At 51.1% G+C, this 18620-nt stretch overlaps 2 long non-coding RNA genes across 3 annotated transcripts; both read left to right on the forward strand.

The window, feature by feature from the left end:
• Positions 1 to 4659: 4659 nt before the first annotated feature.
• Positions 4660 to 10480, forward strand: LOC136619844 (uncharacterized). Its single transcript, XR_010791056.1, has 3 exons — positions 4660 to 4715; positions 4789 to 6959; positions 9850 to 10480. It is a non-coding gene; the product is annotated as an uncharacterized lncRNA (long non-coding RNA).
• Positions 10481 to 10534: 54 nt separating this feature from the next.
• LOC136619845 (uncharacterized) lies at positions 10535 to 18160 on the forward strand. Of its 2 annotated transcripts, XR_010791058.1 has the most exons (4): positions 10535 to 10580; positions 10654 to 12781; positions 15672 to 15727; positions 17731 to 18160. It is a non-coding gene; the product is annotated as an uncharacterized lncRNA (long non-coding RNA). The 2 variants fall into 2 exon arrangements; XR_010791057.1 differs by lacking the exon at positions 10535 to 10580 and having other exon boundaries at positions 10621 to 12781.
• The last annotated feature ends 460 nt before the right edge of the window (positions 18161 to 18620 follow it).

Below are 18620 nucleotides of genomic sequence, written 5' to 3' on the forward strand. Positions count from 1 at the left end.
GAAGCGGCCACCGAGATTTGTGCGCTACGTGTGGTGAGTACGTCACCTGAGATTTGCGCGACGCCACCTGATGCAACATGACTTTTTTGCAGATTTGTGCGCTACGTGAGGAGACGCCACCCGAGATTTGTGCGCTACGTGTGGAGACGCCACCCAAGATTTGTGCGCTACGAGTGGAGACGCGGCCACCCGAGATTTGTGCGCTACGTGTGGAGACGCCACCCGAGATTTGTGCGCTACGTGTGGTGAGTACGTCACCTGAGATTTGCGTGACGGCACCTGACGCAACCTGACTTTTTGCAGATTTGTGCGCTACGTGTGGAGACGCCGCCTCCCGAGATTTGTGCGCTACGTGTGGAGACGCGGCCACTCGAGATTTGTGCACTACGTCTGGAGACGCGGCCACCCGAGATTTGTGTGCTACGTGTGGAGACGCGGCCACCCGAGATTTGTGCGCTACTTGTGGAGACGCGGCCACCCGAGATTTGTGCGCTACGTGTGCAGACGCGGCCACCTGAAATTTGTGCGCTACGTGTGGAGACGTGGCCACCCGAGATTTGTGAGCTACGTGTGGTGAGTACCTCACCTCAGATTTGCGCAACACTACCTGACGCAACCTGACTTTTTTGCAGATTTGTGCGCTACGTGTGGAGACGCCACCCGAGATATGTGCGCTACGTCTGGGGAGTACGTCACCTGAGATTTGCGCGACACCACCTGACTTTTTTGCAGATTTGTGTGCTACGTATGGAGACGCCACCCGAGATTTGTGCGCTACGTGTGGTGAGTACGTCACCTGAGATTTGCGCGACGCCACCTGACGCAACCTGACTTTTTTGCAGATTTGTGTGCTACGTGTGGAGACGCCACCTGAGATTTGTGCGCTACGTGTGCAGACGCGGCCACCCAAGATTTGTGCGCTACGTGTGGGGACGCCACCCGAGATTTGTGCGCTACGTGTGGTGAGTATGTCACCTGAGATTTGCGCGATGCCACCTGACGCAACCTGACTTTTTTGCAGATTTGTGCGCTACGTGTGGAGACGCGGCCACCCGAGATTTGTGCGCTTCGTGTAGAGACGCGGCCACCCGAGATTAGTGCGCTATGTGTGGTGAGTACGTCACCTGAGATTTGCGCGATGCCACCTGATGCAACCTGACTCTTTTGCAGATTTGTGCGCTACGTGTGGAGACGCCACCCGAGATTTGTGCGCTACGTGTGGAGATGCCACCCGAGATTTGTGCGCTACGTGTGGTGAGTACTTCACCTGAGATTTGCGCGACGGCACCTGACGCAACCTGACTTTTTTGCAGATTTGTGCGCTTTGTGTGGAGACACCACCCGAGATTTGTGCGCTACGTGTGGAGACGCGACCACCCGAGATTTATGCGCTACGTGTCGTGAGTACGTCACCTGAGATTTGTGCGACGCCACCTGATGCAACCTGACTTTTTTGCAGATTTGTGTGCTACGTGTGGAGACGCGGCTACCCGAGATTTGTGCGCTACGTGTGGAGACGCGGCTACCCGAGATTTGTGCGCTACGTGTGGAGACGCGCCCACCCGAGATTTGTGCGCTACGTGTGGAGACGCGGCCACCTGAGATTTGTGCGCTACGTGTGGAGACGCGGCCACCCGAGATTTGTGCGCTACGTGTGGAGTCGCCACCCGAGATTTGTGTGCTACGTGTGGTGAGTACGTCACCTCAGATTTGCGCAACACCACCTGACGCAACCTGACTTTTTTGCAGATTTGTGCGCTACATGTGGAGACGCCACCCGAGATTTGTGCGCAACGTGTCGAGAAGCGGCCACCCGAGATTTGTGCGCAACGTGTGGAGAAGCGGCCACCCGAGATTTGTGCGCTACGTGTGGAAACGCCACCCGAGGTTTGTGCGCTACGTGTGGTATGTCACCTGAGATTTGCGCGACGCCACCTGACTTTTTTGCAGATTTGTGTGCTACGTGTGGAGACGCCACTCGAGATTTGTGCGCAACGTGTGGAGAAGCGGCCACCCGAGATTTGTGCGCAACGTGTGGAGAAGCGGCCACCCGAGATTTGTGCGCTACGTGTGGAAACGCCACCCGAGATTTGTGCGCTACGTGTGGTGAGTACGTCACCTGAGATTTGCGCGACGCCACCTTATGCAACCTGACTTTTTTGCAGATTTGTGCGCTACGTGAGGAGACGCCACCCGAGATTTGTGCGCTACGTGTGGAGACGCCACCCGAGATTTGTGCGCTACGTGTGGTGAGTACGTCACCTGAGATTTGCGCGACGCCACCTGATGCAACCTGACTTTTTTGCAGATTTGTGCGTTACGTGTGGAGACGCCACCCAAGATTTGTGCGCTACGTGTGGAGACGCGGCCACCCGAGATTTGTGCGCTACGCGTGGAGACGCCACCCGAGATTTGTGCGCTACGTGTGGTGAGTACGTCACCTGAGATTTGCGTGACGGCACCTGACGCAACCTGACTTTTTGCAGATTTGTGCGCTACGTGTGGAGACGCCGCCTCCCGAGATTTGTGCGCTACGTGTGGAGAAGCGGCCACCCGAGATTTGTGCACTACGTCTGGAGACGCGGCCACCCGAGATTTGTGCGCTACGTGTGGAGACGCGGCCACCCGAGATTTGTGCGCTACATGTGGAGAGGCGGCCACCCGAGATTTGTGCGCTACGTGTGCAGACGCGGCCACCTGAAATTTGTGCGCTACGTGTGGAGACGTGGCCACCCGAGATTTGTGCGCTACGTGTGGTGAGTACCTCACCTCAGATTTGCGCAACACTACCTGACGCAACCTGACTTTTTTGCAGATTTGTGCGCTACATGTGGAGACGCCACCCGAGATTTGTGCGCTACGTGTGGTGAGTACGTCACCTGAGATTTGCGCGACGCCACCTGACTTTTTTGCAGATTTGTGTGCTACGTGTGGAGACGCCACCCGAGATTTGTGCGCTACGTGTGGTGAGTACGTCACCTGAGATTTGCGCGACGCCACCTGACGCAACCTGACTTTTTTTGCAGATTTGTGTGCTACGTGTGGAGACGCCACCTGAGATTTGTGCGCTACGTGTGCAGACACGGCCACCCAAGATTTGTGCGCTACGTGTGGGGACGCCACCCGAGATTTGTGCGCTACGTGTGGTGAGTATGTCACCTGAGATTTGCGCGATGCCACCTGACGCAACCTGACTTTTTTGCAGATTTGTGCGCTACGTGTGAAGACGCGGCCACCCGAGATTTGTGCGCTTCGTGTAGAGACGCGGCCACCCGAGATTAGTGCGCTATGTGTGGTGAGTACGTCACCTGAGATTTGCGCGATGCCACCTGAGGCAACCTGACTCTTTTGCAGATTTGTGCGCTACGTGTGGAGACGCCACCCGAGATTTGTGTGCTACGTGTGGAGATGCCACCCGAGATTTGTGCGCTACGTGTGGTGAGTACTTCACCTGAGATTTGCGCGACGGCACCTGACGCAACCTGACTTTTTTGCAGATTTGTGCGCTACGTGTGGAGACGCCACCCGAGATTTGTGCGCTACGTGTGGAGACGCGGCCACCCGAGATTTGTGCGCTACGTGTTGTGAGTACTTCACCTGAGATTTGCGCGACGCCACCTGATGCAACCTGACTATTTTGCAGATTTGTGTGCTACGTGTGGAGACGCGGCCACCCGAGATTTGTGCGCTACGTGTGGAGACGCGCCCACCCGAGATTTGTGCGCTAAGTGTGGAGACGCGGCCACCCGAGATTTGTGCGCTACGTGTGGAGACGCGGCCACCCGAGATTTGTGCGCTACGTGTGGAGACGCGGCCACCCGAGATTTGTACGCTTCGTCTGGAGACGCGGCCACCCGAGATTTGTGCGCTACGTGTGGAGACGCGGCCACCCGAGATTTGTGCGCTACGTGTGGAGACGCGGCCACCCGAGATTTGTGCGCTACGTGTGGAGACGCGGCCACCCGAGATTTGTGCGCTACGTGTGGAGACGCGGCCACCCGAGATTTGTGCGCTACGTGTGGTGAGTACCTCACCTCAGATTTACGTCACATTACCTGACGCAACCTGACTTTTTTTCAGATTTGTGCGCTACATGTGGAGACGCCACCCGAGATTTGTGCGACGCCACCTGACTTTTTTGCAGATTTGTGTGCTACGTGTGGAGACGCCACCCGAGATTTGAGCGCTACGTGTGGTGAGTACGTCACCCGAGATTTGCGCAACGCCACCTGACGCAACCTGACTTTTTTGCAGATTTGTGTGCTACGTGTGGAGACGCCACCTGAGATTTGTGTGCTACGTGTGCAGACGCGGCCACCCGAGATTTGTGCGCTACGTGTGGAGACGCCACCCGAGATTTGTGCGCTACGTGTGGTAAGTCGCCTGAGATTTGCGCGATGCCACCTGACGCAACCTGACTTTTTTGCAGATTTGTGTGCTACGTGTGGAGACACGGCCACCGAGATTTGTGCGCTATGTGTGGAGACAGGGCCACCCGAGATTTGTGCGCTACGTGTGGTGAGTACGTCACCTCAGATTTGCGCAACACCACCTGACGCAACCTGACTTTTTTGCAGATTTGTGCGCTACATGTGGAGATGCCACCCGAGATTTGTGCGCAACGTGTGGAGAAGCGGCCACCCGAGATTTGTGCGCAACGTGTGGAGAAGCGGCCACCCGAGATTTGTGCGCTACGTGTGGAAACGCCACCCGAGGTTTGTGCGCTACGTGTGGTATGTCACCTGAGATTTGCGCGACGCCACCTGATGCAACCTGACTTTTTTGCAGATTTGTGCGCTACGTGAGGAGACGCCACCCGAGATTTGTGCGCTACGTGTGGAGACGCCACCCGAGATTTGTGCGCTACGTGTGGAGACGCCACCCGAGATTTGTGCGCTACGTGTGGTGAGTACGTCACCTGAGATTTGCGCGACGCCACCTGATGCAACCTGACTTTTTTGCAGATTTGTGCGCTACGTGTGGAGACGCCACCCGAGATTTGTGCGCTACGTGTGGAGACGCGGCCACCCGAGATTTGTGCGCTACGTGTGGAGACGCCACCCGAGATTTGTGCGCTACGTGTGGTGAGTACGTCACCTGAGATTTGCGTGACGGCACCTGACGCAACCTGACTTTTTGCAGATTTGTGCGCTACGTGTGGAGACACCGCCTCCCGAGATTTGTGCGCTACGTGTGGAGACGCGGCCACCCGAGATTTGTGCACTACGTCTGGAGACGCGGCCACCCGAGATTTGTGCGCTACGTGTGGAGACGCGGCCACCCGAGATTTGTGCGCTTCGTGTAGAGACGCGGCCACCCGAGATTAGTGCGCTATGTGTGGTGAGTACGTCACCTGAGATTTGCACAATGCCACCTGACGCAACCTGACTCTTTTGCAAATTTGTGCGCTGCGTGTGGAGACGCGGCCACCCAAGATTTGTGCGCTACGTGTGGAGACGCCACCTGAGATTTGTGCGCTACGTGTGGTGAGTACATCACCTGAGATTTGCGCGACGCCACCTCACGCAATGTGACTTTTTTTTGCAGATTTGTGTGCTACGTGTGGAGACGCTACCCGAGATTTGTGCGCTACGTGTGGTGAGTAGGTCACCTAAGATTTGCGCGATGCCACCTGACGCAACCTGACTTTTTTGAAGATTTGTGCGCTACGTGTGCAGACGCGGCCACCCGAGATTTGTGCACTACATGTGGAGACGCGGCCACCCGAGATTTGTGCGCTACGTGTGGAGACGCCACCCGAGATTTGTGCGCTACGTGTGGTGAGTATGTCACCTGAGATTTGCGCGATGCCACCTGACGCAACCTGACTTTTTAGCAGATTTGTGCGCTACGTGTGGAGACGCGGCCACCCGAGATTTGTGCGCTACGTGTGGAGACGCGGCCACCCGATATTAGTGCGCTACGTGTGGTGAGTACGTCACCTGAGATTTGCGCGATGCCACCTGACGCAATCTGACTTTTCTTTGCAGATTTGTGCGCTACGTGTGGAGACACCACCCGAGATTTGTGCGCTACGTATGTACGATACGCCACCCGAGATTTGTGCGCTACGTGTGGTGAGTACGTTACCTGAGATTTGTGCGACGCCACCTGACGCAACCTGACTTTTTTGCAGATTTGTGCGCTACGTGTGGAGACGCGGCCACCCGAGATTTGTGCGCTACGTGTGGAGACGCGGCCACCCGAGATTTGTGCACTACGTGTGGTGAGTACGTCACCTGAGATTTGTGCAACGCCACCTGACGCAACCTGACTTTTTTGCAGATTTGTGCGCTACTTGTGGAGACGCGGCCACCCGAGATTTGTGCACTACGTGTGGAGACGCGGCCACCCGAGACTTGTGCGCTACGTGTGGTGAGTACGTCACCTCAGATTTGCGCAACACCACCTGACGCAACCTGACTTTTTTGCAGATTTGTGCGCTACATGTGGAGACGCCACCCGAGATTTGTGCGCTACGTGTGGTGAGTATGTCACCTGAGATTTGCGCGACGCCACCTGACTTTTTTGCAGATTTGTGTGCTACGTGTGGAGACGCCACCCGAGATTTGTGCGCAACGTGTGGAGAAGCGGCCAACCGAGATTTGTGCGCTACGTGTGGACGCGACCCGAGATTTGTGCGCTACCTGTGGTGAGTACGTCACCTGAGATTTTGCGCGACGCCACCTGACGCAACCTGACTTTTTTTGCAGATTTGTGCGCTACGTGTGGAGAAGCCACCCGAGATTTGTGCGCTACGTATGGAGAATACGCCACCTGAGATTTGTGCGCTACGTATGGAAAATACGCAACCTGAGATTTGTGCACTACGTGTGGAGACGCCACCTAAGATTTGTGCGCCTTTTTGCAAAATTACGTGTGGAGAGAATCCTGAGGTTCGGACGCGTTTCGAGAAGAATTTCGCTTCGCTCGGAAACCATCTGACATCACTCGGCGAGGTAAGCTGCTGCATCTGCCAAAATTTTCATCGCGTGCATCTGCTCATATGTGCATATTTGGTGCATATTAGCAGGTTTTCACTTGCATCTGCTCATATGTGCATATTTGGCGCATATTAGCAGGTTTTCGCTTGCATCTGCTCATATGTGCATATTTGGCGCATATTTGCAGGTTTGCGCTTGCATCTGTTCATATGTGCATATTTGCAGGTTTTCGCTTGTATCTGCTCATATGTGCCTATTTTGCGCATATTTGCATGTTTTCGCTTGCATCTGCTCATATATGCATATTTTGCGCATATTTGCAGTTTTTCGCTTGCATCTTCTCATATGTGCCTATTTTGCGCATATTTGCAGGTTTTCGCTTGCATCTGCTCATATGTGCATATTTACATGTTTTCGCTTGCATCTGCTCATATGTGCATATTTTGCGCATATTTGCAGGTTTTTGCTTGCATCTGCTCATATGTGCATATTTTGCACATATTTGCAGGTTTTCGCTTGTATCTGCTCATATGTGCATATTTGCAGGTTTTCGCTTGCATCTGCTCATATGTGCATATTTGCAGGTTTTCCGTTGCATGTGCTCATATGTGCATATTTTACGCATATTTGCATGTTTTCACTTGCATCTGCTCATATGTGGATATTTGCATGTTTTGCTTGCATCTGCTCATACATGCATATTTTGCGCATATTTACATGTCTTCGCTTGCATCTGCTCATATGTGCATATTTGCATGTTTTCGCTTGCAACTGCTCATATGTGCATATTTTGCGCATATTTGCATGTTTTCGCTTGCATCTGCTCATATGTGCATATTTTGCGCATATTTCCAGGTTTTTGCTTGCATCTGCTCATATGTGCATATGTTGCGCTTATTTGCAGGTTTTCGCTTGCATCTGCTCATATGTGCATATTTGCATGTTTCCGCTTGCATCTGCTCATATGTGCATATTTCCTGCATATTTGCTTGTTTTCGCTTGCATCTGCTCATATGTGCGTATTTGGCGCATAATTGCAGGTTTTCGCTTGCATTTGCTCATATATGCATATTTGCATGTTTTTGCGTGCATGTGCTCATATGTGCTTGTTTTCCCATGCATGTGCTCATTTGTGCCTGTGTTCGCATGCATGTGCTCGTATTTGCATATTTTCGCTTGCATGTACTCATATTCCTAGAACGTCTGGTTTACTCCCGCCTTGTAAGCTTTTTATCAGAGAACTCTCTCCTAGACCCCCTACAGTCTGGCTTCCGACCTCAACGCTCGACAGAAACTGCCCTTACTAGGGTATCCAATGACCTACTGACAGCCAAATTGAGGGGCGATTACTCCCTACTGATCCTGCTCGACCTTTCTGCAGCGTTTGACACTGTTGACCACAAACTCCTCCTCAGTATGCTACGCTCCATTGGCCTAAAGGACACTGCCCTCTCCTGGTTCTCCTCTTACCTATCTGACCGCTCTTTCAGTGTCTCCTTTGCTGGCTCTACCTCCCCTCCTCTTCCCCTTGCTGTTGGGGTCCCCCAAGGCTCAGTCCTCGGCCCCCTCCTTTTCTCTATTTACACAGCCCCTATTGGACAAACCATCAGGAGTTTTGGCCTCCAATACCACCTGTATGCTGATGACACCCAGCTATACACCTCTGCCCGTGACATCTCTGCACCCTTCCTCCAAAACATCACTAACTGTCTGTCTGCTGTCTCTAACACCATGTCCTCTCTCTACCTAAAACTAAACCTCTCTAAAACTGACTTACTGGTATTTCCACCCTCCACTAACCGACCTCATCCTGACATCTCTATCTCAGTGTGTGGCGCCACCATAACTCCTAGACAACACGCCCGCTGCCTTGGGGTCATATTTGACTCTGATCTCTCTTTTGCCCCCTACATCCAATCTCTGGCCCGAACATGTCAGCTGCACCTCAAGAACATCGCAAGAATCCGCTCTTTTCTCACTGTGGAGACGTTAAAAACGCTTATTGTCGCCCTCATCCACTCCCGGCTCGATTACTGCAACTCGTTGCTGATCGGCCTCCCCTGCACCAGACTCTACCCTCTCCAGTCCATCCTGAATGCGGCAGCCAGGCTCATCTTCCTGTCCAGCCGCTACTCGGACGCCTCTGTCCTGTGCCGGTCACTGCACTGGCTGCCCGTTAAATACAGAATTCAATTCAAACTCGCTACCTTCATCCACAAAGCCCTCCACAGTGCAGCGCCCCCCTATATTGCCTCCCTCATCTCAATCCATCACCCAGCCCGGGCTCTCCGCTCTGCTAACGAAACCAGACTGAGTGCCCCTTTCATTCGAACTTCTCATTCCCGCCTCCAAGACTTCTCCAGAGCAGCACCGGTCCTCTGGAACGCACTACCAAAGGCTACCTGAGCAATCCAGGACTCGCAGAACTTCAGGCGTGCTCTAAAAACGCACCTCTTCAGGGAGGCATACCGAATTCCCTAAACAAACCTCTCTGTACTCCGCCTGATAACATGCTCCCTGACCTACTGACTGCAATCCCTGCTAGCCATCATAAACCGCTCCTGCGGTCACACCGTTTCTGCCGTCACACGGCTAAATGTCTGACCATTGTCTATGTGTAGAGCATCGCTCACTCTCCACTTCGCCATACCGTGCACATCTCCAGCCCCTTTACCCTCTGTATCACCCCATTACTTGTAGTATGTAAGCTCGTTGGAGCAGGACCCTCACCCCTATTGTTTTCATCAACTGATTACTATATGTAACCGTGGTTCTGTAATGTTTGTATTTTGTCTTTCTGTATTCCCCCCTGTCTATGTAAGCGCTGCGGAATATGTTGGCGCTATACAAATAAAGTTTATTATTATTTATTATTATTATATATTCCGCACCCTGTTTTCCACAGGACTAGTCATGTGGAGAGGAATTTTGGTCGGTACGTGTGGAGACGCGGCCACCCGAGATTTGTGCGGTACGTGTGGAGACGCGGCCACCCGAAATTTGTGCGCTACGTGTGGAGACGCGGCCACCCGAGATTTGTGCGCTACGTGTGGTGAGTACCTCACCTCAGATTTACGCAACACTACCTGACGCAACCTGACTTTTTTTCAGATTTGTGCGCTACATGTGGAGACGCCACCCGAGATTTGTGCGACGCCACCTGACTTTTTTGCAGATTTGTGTGCTACGTGTGGAGACGCCACCTGAGATTTGTGTGCTACGTGTGCAGACGCGGCCACCCGAGATTTGTGCGCTACGTGTGGAGACGCCACCCGAGATTTGTGCGCTACGTGTGGTAAGTCGCCTGAGATTTGCGCGATGCCACCTGACGCAACCTGACTTTTTTGCAGATTTGTGTGCTACGTGTGGAGACACGGCCACCGAGATTTGTGCGCTATGTGTGGAGACACGGCCACCCGAGATTTGTGCGCTACGTGTGGTGAGTACGTCACCTCAGATTTGCGCAACACCACCTGACGCAACCTGACTTTTTTGCAGATTTGTGCGCTACATGTGGAGATGCCACCCGAGATTTGTGCGCAACGTGTGGAGAAGCGGCCACCCGAGATTTGTGCGCAACGTGTGGAGAAGCGGCCACCCGAGATTTGTGCGCTACGTGTGGAAACGCCACCCGAGGTTTGTGCGCTACGTGTGGTATGTCACCTGAGATTTGCGCGACGCCACCTGATGCAACCTGACTTTTTTGCAGATTTGTGCGCTACGTGAGGAGACGCCACCCGAGATTTGTGCGCTACGTGTGGAGACGCCACCCGAGATTTGTGCGCTACGTGTGGTGAGTACGTCACCTGAGATTTGCGCGACGCCACCTGATGCAACCTGACTTTTTTGCAGATTTGTGCGCTACGTGTGGAGACGCCACCCGAGATTTGTGCGCTACGTGTGGAGACGCGGCCACCCGAGATTTGTGCGCTACGTGTGGAGACGCCACCCGAGATTTGTGCGCTACGTGTGGTGAGTACGTCACCTGAGATTTGCGTGACGGCACCTGACGCAACCTGACTTTTTGCAGATTTGTGCGCTACGTGTGGAGACACCGCCTCCCGAGATTTGTGCGCTACGTGTGGAGACGCGGCCACCCGAGATTTGTGCACTACGTCTGGAGACGCGGCCACCCGAGATTTGTGCGCTACGTGTGGAGACGCGGCCACCCGAGATTTGTGCGCTTCGTGTAGAGACGCGGCCACCCGAGATTAGTGCGCTATGTGTGGTGAGTACGTCACCTGAGATTTGCACAATGCCACCTGACGCAACCTGACTCTTTTGCAAATTTGTGCGCTGCGTGTGGAGACGCGGCCACCCAAGATTTGTGCGCTACGTGTGGAGACGCCACCTGAGATTTGTGCGCTACGTGTGGTGAGTACATCACCTGAGATTTGCGCGACGCCACCTCACGCAATGTGACTTTTTTTTGCAGATTTGTGTGCTACGTGTGGAGACGCTACCCGAGATTTGTGCGCTACGTGTGGTGAGTAGGTCACCTAAGATTTGCGCGATGCCACCTGACGCAACCTGACTTTTTTGCAGATTTGTGCGCTACGTGTGCAGACGCGGCCACCCGAGATTTGTGCACTACATGTGGAGACGCGGCCACCCGAGATTTGTGCGCTACGTGTGGAGACGCCACCCGAGATTTGTGCGCTACGTGTGGTGAGTATGTCACCTGAGATTTGCGCGATGCCACCTGACGCAACCTGACTTTTTAGCAGATTTGTGCGCTACGTGTGGAGACGCGGCCACCCGAGATTTGTGCGCTACGTGTGGAGACGCGGCCACCCGATATTAGTGCGCTACGTGTGGTGAGTACGTCACCTGAGATTTGCGCGATGCCACCTGACGCAATCTGACTTTTCTTTGCAGATTTGTGCGCTACGTGTGGAGACACCACCCGAGATTTGTGCGCTACGTATGTACGATACGCCACCCGAGATTTGTGCGCTACGTGTGGTGAGTACGTTACCTGAGATTTGTGCGACGCCACCTGACGCAACCTGACTTTTTTGCAGATTTGTGCGCTACGTGTGGAGACGCGGCCACCCGAGATTTGTGCGCTACGTGTGGAGACGCGGCCACCCGAGATTTGTGCACTACGTGTGGTGAGTACGTCACCTGAGATTTGTGCGACGCAACCTGACTTTTTTGCAGATTTGTGCGCTACTTGTGGAGACGCGGCCACCCGAGATTTGTGCACTACGTGTGGAGACGCGGCCACCCGAGACTTGTGCGCTACGTGTGGTGAGTACGTCACCTCAGATTTGCGCAACACCACCTGACGCAACCTGACTTTTTTGCAGATTTGTGCGCTACATGTGGAGACGCCACCCGAGATTTGTGCGCTACGTGTGGTGAGTATGTCAGCTGAGATTTGCGCGACGCCACCTGACTTTTTTGCAGATTTGTGTGCTACGTGTGGAGACGCCACCCGAGATTTGTGCGCAACGTGTGGAGAAGCGGCCACCCGAGATTTGTGCGCTACGTGTGGACGCGACCCGAGATTTGTGCGCTACCTGTGGTGAGTACGTCACCTGAGATTTTGCGCGACGCCACCTGACGCAACCTGACTTTTTTTGCAGATTTGTGCGCTACGTGTGGAGAAGCCACCCGAGATTTGTGCGCTACGTATGGAGAATACGCCACCTGAGATTTGTGCGCTACGTATGGAGAATACGCCACCTGAGATTTGTGCACTACGTGTGGAGACGCCACCTAAGATTTGTGCGCCTTTTTGCAAAATTACGTGTGGAGAGAATCCTGAGGTTCGGACGCGTTTCGAGAAGAATTTCGCTTCGCTCGGAAACCATCTGACATCACTCGGCGAGGTAAGCTGCTGCATCTGCCAAAATTTTCATCGCGTGCATCTGCTCATATGTGCATATTTGGTGCATATTAGCAGGTTTTCACTTGCATCTGCTCATATGTGCATATTTGGCGCATATTAGCAGGTTTTCGCTTGCATCTGTTCATATGTGCATATTTGGCGAATATTTGCAGGTTTGCGCTTGCATCTGTTCATATGTGCATATTTGCAGGTTTTCGCTTGTATCTGCTCATATGTGCCTATTTTGCGCATATTTGCATGTTTTCGCTTGCATCTGCTCATATATGCATATTTTGCGCATATTTGCAGTTTTTCGCTTGCATCTTCTCATATGTGCCTATTTTGCGCATATTTGCAGGTTTTCGCTTGCATCTGCTCATATGTGCATATTTACATGTTTTCGCTTGCATCTGCTCATATGTGCATATTTTGCGCATATTTGCAGGTTTTTGCTTGCATCTGCTCATATGTGCATATTTTGCACATATTTGCAGGTTTTCGCTTGTATCTGCTCATATGTGCATATTTGCAGGTTTTCGCTTGCATCTGCTCATATGTGCATATTTGCAGGTTTTCCGTTGCATGTGCTCATATGTGCATATTTTACGCATATTTGCATGTTTTCACTTGCATCTGCTCATATGTGGATATTTGCATGTTTTGCTTGCATCTGCTCATACATGCATATTTTGCGCATATTTGCATGTCTTCGCTTGCATCTGCTCATATGTGCATATTTGCATGTTTTCGCTTGCAACTGCTCATATGTGCATATTTTGCGCATATTTGAATGTTTTCGCTTGCATCTGCTCATATGTGCATATTTTGCGCATATTTCCAGGTTTTTGCTTGCATCTGCTCATATGTGCATATGTTGCGCTTATTTGCAGGTTTTCGCTTGCATCTGCTCATATGTGCATATTTGCATGTTTCCGCTTGCATCTGCTCATATGTGCATATTTCCTGCATATTTGCTTGTTTTCGCTTGCATCTGCTCATATGTGCGTATTTGGCGCATAATTGCAGGTTTTCGCTTGCATTTGCTCATATATGCATATTTGCATGTTTTTGCGTGCATGTGCTCATATGTGCTTGTTTTCCCTTGCATGTGCTCATTTGTGCCTGTGTTCGCATGCATGTGCTCGTATTTGCATATTTTCGCTTGCATGTACTCATATTCCTAGAACGTCTGGTTTACTCCCGCCTTGTAAGCTTTTTATCAGAGAACTCTCTCCTAGACCCCCTACAGTCTGGCTTCCGACCTCAACGCTCGACAGAAACTGCCCTTACTAGGGTATCCAATGACCTACTGACAGCCAAATCGAGGGGCGATTACTCCCTACTGATCCTCCTCGACCTTTCTGCAGCGTTTGACACTGTTGACCACAAACTCCTCCTCAGTATGCTACGCTCCATTGGCCTAAAGGACACTGCCCTCTCCTGGTTCTCCTCTTACCTATCTGACCGCTCTTTCAGTGTCTCCTTTGCTGGCTCTACCTCCCCTCCTCTTCCCCTTGCTGTTGGGGTCCCCCAAGGCTCAGTCCTCGGCCCCCTCCTTTTCTCTATTTACACAGCCCCTATTGGACAAACCATCAGGAGTTTTGGCCTCCAATACCACCTGTATGCTGATGACACCCAGCTATACACCTCTGCCCGTGACATCTCTGCACCCTTCCTCCAAAACATCACTAACTGTCTGTCTGCTGTCTCTAACACCATGTCCTCTCTCTACCTAAAACTAAACCTCTCTAAAACTGACTTACTGGTATTTCCACCCTCCACTAACCGACCTCATCCTGACATCTCTATCTCAGTGTGTGGCGCCACCATAACTCCTAGACAACACGCCCGCTGCCTTGGGGTCATATTTGACTCTGATCTCTCTTTTGCCCCCTACATCCAATCTCTGGCCCGAACATGTCAGCTGCACCTCAAGAACATCGCAAGAATCCGCTCTTTTCTCACTGTGGAGACATTAAAAACGCTTATTGTCGCCCTCATCCGCTCCCGGCTCGATTACTACAACTCGTTGCTGATCGGCCTCCCCTGCACCAGACTCTACCCTCTCCAGTCCATCCTGAATGCGGCAGCCAGGCTCATCTTCCTGTCCAGCCGCTACTCGGACGCCTCTGTCCTGTGCCGGTCACTGCACTGGCTGCCCGTTAAATACAGAATTCAATTCAAACTCGCTACCTTCATCCACAAAGCCCTCCACAGTGCAGCGCCCCCCTATATTGCCTCCCTCATCTCAATCCATCACCCAGCCCGGGCTCTCCGCTCTGCTAACGAAACCAGACTGAGTGCCCCTTTCATTCGAACTTCTCATTCCCGCCTCCAAGACTTCTCCAGAGCAGCACCGGTCCTCTGGAACGCACTACCAAAGGCTACCTGAGCAATCCAGGACTCGCAGAACTTCAGGCGTGCTCTAAAAACGCACCTTTTCAGGGAGGCATACCGAATTCCCTAAACAAACCTCTCTGTACTCCGCCTGATAACATGCTCCCTGACCTACTGACTGCAATCCCTGCTAGCCATCATAAACCGCTCCTGCGGTCACACCGTTTCTGCCGTCACACGGCTAAATGTCTGACCATTGTCTATGTGTAGAGCATCGCTCACTCTCCACTTCGCCATACCGTGCACATCTCCAGCCCCTTTACCCTCTGTATCACCCCATTACTTGTAGTATGTAAGCTCGTTGGAGCAGGACCCTCACCCCTATTGTTTTCATCAACTGATTACTATATGTAACCGTGGTTCTGTAATGTTTGTATTTTGTCTTTCTGTATTCCCCCCTGTCTATGTAAGCGCTGCGGAATATGTTGGCGCTATACAAATAAAGTTTATTATTATTTATTATTATTATATATTCCGCACCCTGTTTTCCACAGGACTAGTCATGTGGAGAGGAATTTTGGTCGGACACCGTTTGACGTAACTTGGCTCGGTAAGCTGCTGCATGTGCCCAATTTTTAATGCTGCATTTGTAAAATACAATTGCGAATTACGCCCTCTGAAGCGTACCATAGCACTGCTATGGAATGCGACGCCCCCCCCCCCCCCCCCCGTTCATTGCGATTCTCCGGAGATTCATTGCAATCTGATTTCGCCAGCGCAAGGGAAGGCAATTCGCAGCATGCCGCATCGATTCTCCGCTTGTGACAGGCAATTTGCACCATGCTGCGAATTGCCCCCCTTCTCCGTGCTCAGCCTATCTATCAGATTGGGCTGACTGGCGGAGGATCGGCGGCGCCAGCTCCCGCGCCAGAGCTTCTCGTGTTGAGAGGGCGGTGTCTGGTCATGTTTACTTGCATTTTTTTGCGTCCATATGCTGATATTTGCATATTTTCGCGTGCATGTGCTCATATTGGCATATTTGCATGTGCTCATATGTGCATATTTACGCGTGCATGTGCTCATATGTGCATATTTACGCGTGCATGTGATCATATGTGCATATTTGCATGTGTTCACGTGCATGTGCCCATATTTGCATGTGTTCACGTGCATGTGCTCCTCTTTGCATGTGTTCACGTGCATGTGCTCCTCTTTGCATGTGTTCACGTGCATGTGCTCCTCTTTGCATGTGTTCACGTGCATGTGCTCATATTTGCATGTGTTCACGTGCATGTGCTCATATTTGCATGTGTTCACGTGCATGTGCTCATATTTGCATGTGTTCATCGTGTATGTGGGTTACCGTATTCCACCGTGTATAAGACAGTGTTATTTAACAAATATGTAACCCCAAAAATCAGTCTCATACACGCCGCGTCTCATACACGCTAGTCAGGCACATTGCGCTGTCTTAGACTGGTTATCCTGACTACTCCGCTGTGTCACGGGTCGGGCAGCGGCGGCGTGTAAAGTGTGCCTGACCCGTGACACACCTTCCTACTGACACACGCAGACATAACATACAGATATTCCATAACCTACATAAAACACGGATTATAAACACCCGGCGAACTTCTTGCTTCATTTGTCAATCAGACCTGGCCTCCGTGAGGCCCCTATAGCAACAGAGCCGGTACTCTGCTCTTCAGAGGAATTACTGGCCCTGTTCAAATGGGGATCGCACACTGGCCAGGTCTGATTGACAGATGAAGCGGGAAGTTCACCAGGTGTTTATAATCAGTGTTTCATGTATGTTCTATGCAGGTATGTCATGGAAATGGAATTTTTGCATGTTATGTCTATCTGTAATGCGTGTATGTAGGAAGAGGTTTCACGGGTCGGGCACCATTTACATGCCGCCGCAGCTCTTCGCTCTGCAGCACCAAGGGGCCCGACCCTTGAACTGGTACTAGGGACAGTATTTAAACCTACTACGGTACAGATTAGAAATCTGTGCTGTATTATGTTTTAAAACTTATTTTCAAAGTTTTTCTCTGCACACATCCACTCATGCTCATCCACCATCACTCCCAGCATCCACACAGACACACACTCTGCTCCTTACACAGCCGGCCATACTCGCCAGCACCTGCAGGCAGCAGCCGGACACTTCCTAGTTGCGTCACCGTGAGACCTCACTGACGCGGTCAGGAAGTATCCGGCTGCCGCAGCACCTGCCGGATAACACGATACCCGGTGTATAAGATGACCGCTGACTTTGGACAAGAATTTGCTGTGTTAAAAATTCGTATTATAGGCCAGAAAATACATTACATAAGATTTGAGTATTTAATTTTTTTTGTATTTTTGGATCCACTAATTGCTTTTATTATTTTTCTAGCAAACGTACAGGTGCCAAATTAGCACTAAGTAAACAACCCTTCGCAAAGACATACCAATTGTCCAAATAAGATGTCTGTATCTATTAAAGTTGTGGTGAAGAAAGCAGGGACAGTATCTAGCCAATGGGGGTTTAGCTATTTATTAGCCAATAACTATGCAAACCTCTGGAATTAAGCCAATTGCAGGGTTCATTTTTTTCCTTCTTTACAGGTCAGCTGATACGTTTTTGCCTGAATACAGAGTTGAAGCAGCCGAGAGCCTGAGGTCCGAGATGTTGGCTCAGAAGGACGCATACAAGCTGGTAATGGCCCATCACATGCTATGGAAATACATAAACGGGACCTGACGGACGAATACGATGAAGATTATTATCGGGCTGCATGTGGTGCTGCTCACTGTCCCTCATTACAGTGGCTTCAAAGTTTGTACACCAAGCTATTTAACCCCTTAGTGGCAAAGCCTGTGTGTGCTGGAGCGAACTTTTAGAAATCTCCCATGTGTCACTTAACATATCATAACTCTGTAAAGGCTTTGCATATCCAAGTGATTCTGACGTTGTTTTTTCATCCCCTTGTTGTTCTTCATTTAGGTGGTAAAAATAGACTGTTAGAACTTATGTATATTTATTAAAATTGCAAATATTGGCAAAAATTTTAATAAACTACTTTTTTCACATTTTCAAATGGTATATCTCTAATATGTGCTAATATATATATTTCCATCTACTTTACTCTGGAAGCACGTTTTGAAAACCTTTTTTTTTCCATTTAGGAGACATACAAATTTAACATTACTTTTCAGTATTTTGAGGAACACGTTGTTTTCCAGCACCAAGCCAAGATTGGAAAGGCTCGTGGGTGTCAGAATGATAGATACCCCCACAAATGACCCCATTTTATAAACTACACACTTTAACGTATTCACTGAGGGGTCAGGAGGATTTTGACCGCACAATTTGTTTCAGGAATTAATGCAATGTAGAAGGGAAAAAATGTAATATTTTTGCAAATGTCATTTTCCAGACAGTGGTTTTTTCCATAGTGCACATGAAAATAAGGATTGATACCCCTGTTTGTCTCGTGTTCAGAAATATACCCATT

Source organism: Eleutherodactylus coqui, chromosome 3 (assembly GCF_035609145.1).
Source record: "Eleutherodactylus coqui strain aEleCoq1 chromosome 3, aEleCoq1.hap1, whole genome shotgun sequence".
Classification (NCBI taxonomy): Eukaryota; Metazoa; Chordata; class Amphibia; order Anura; family Eleutherodactylidae; genus Eleutherodactylus; species Eleutherodactylus coqui.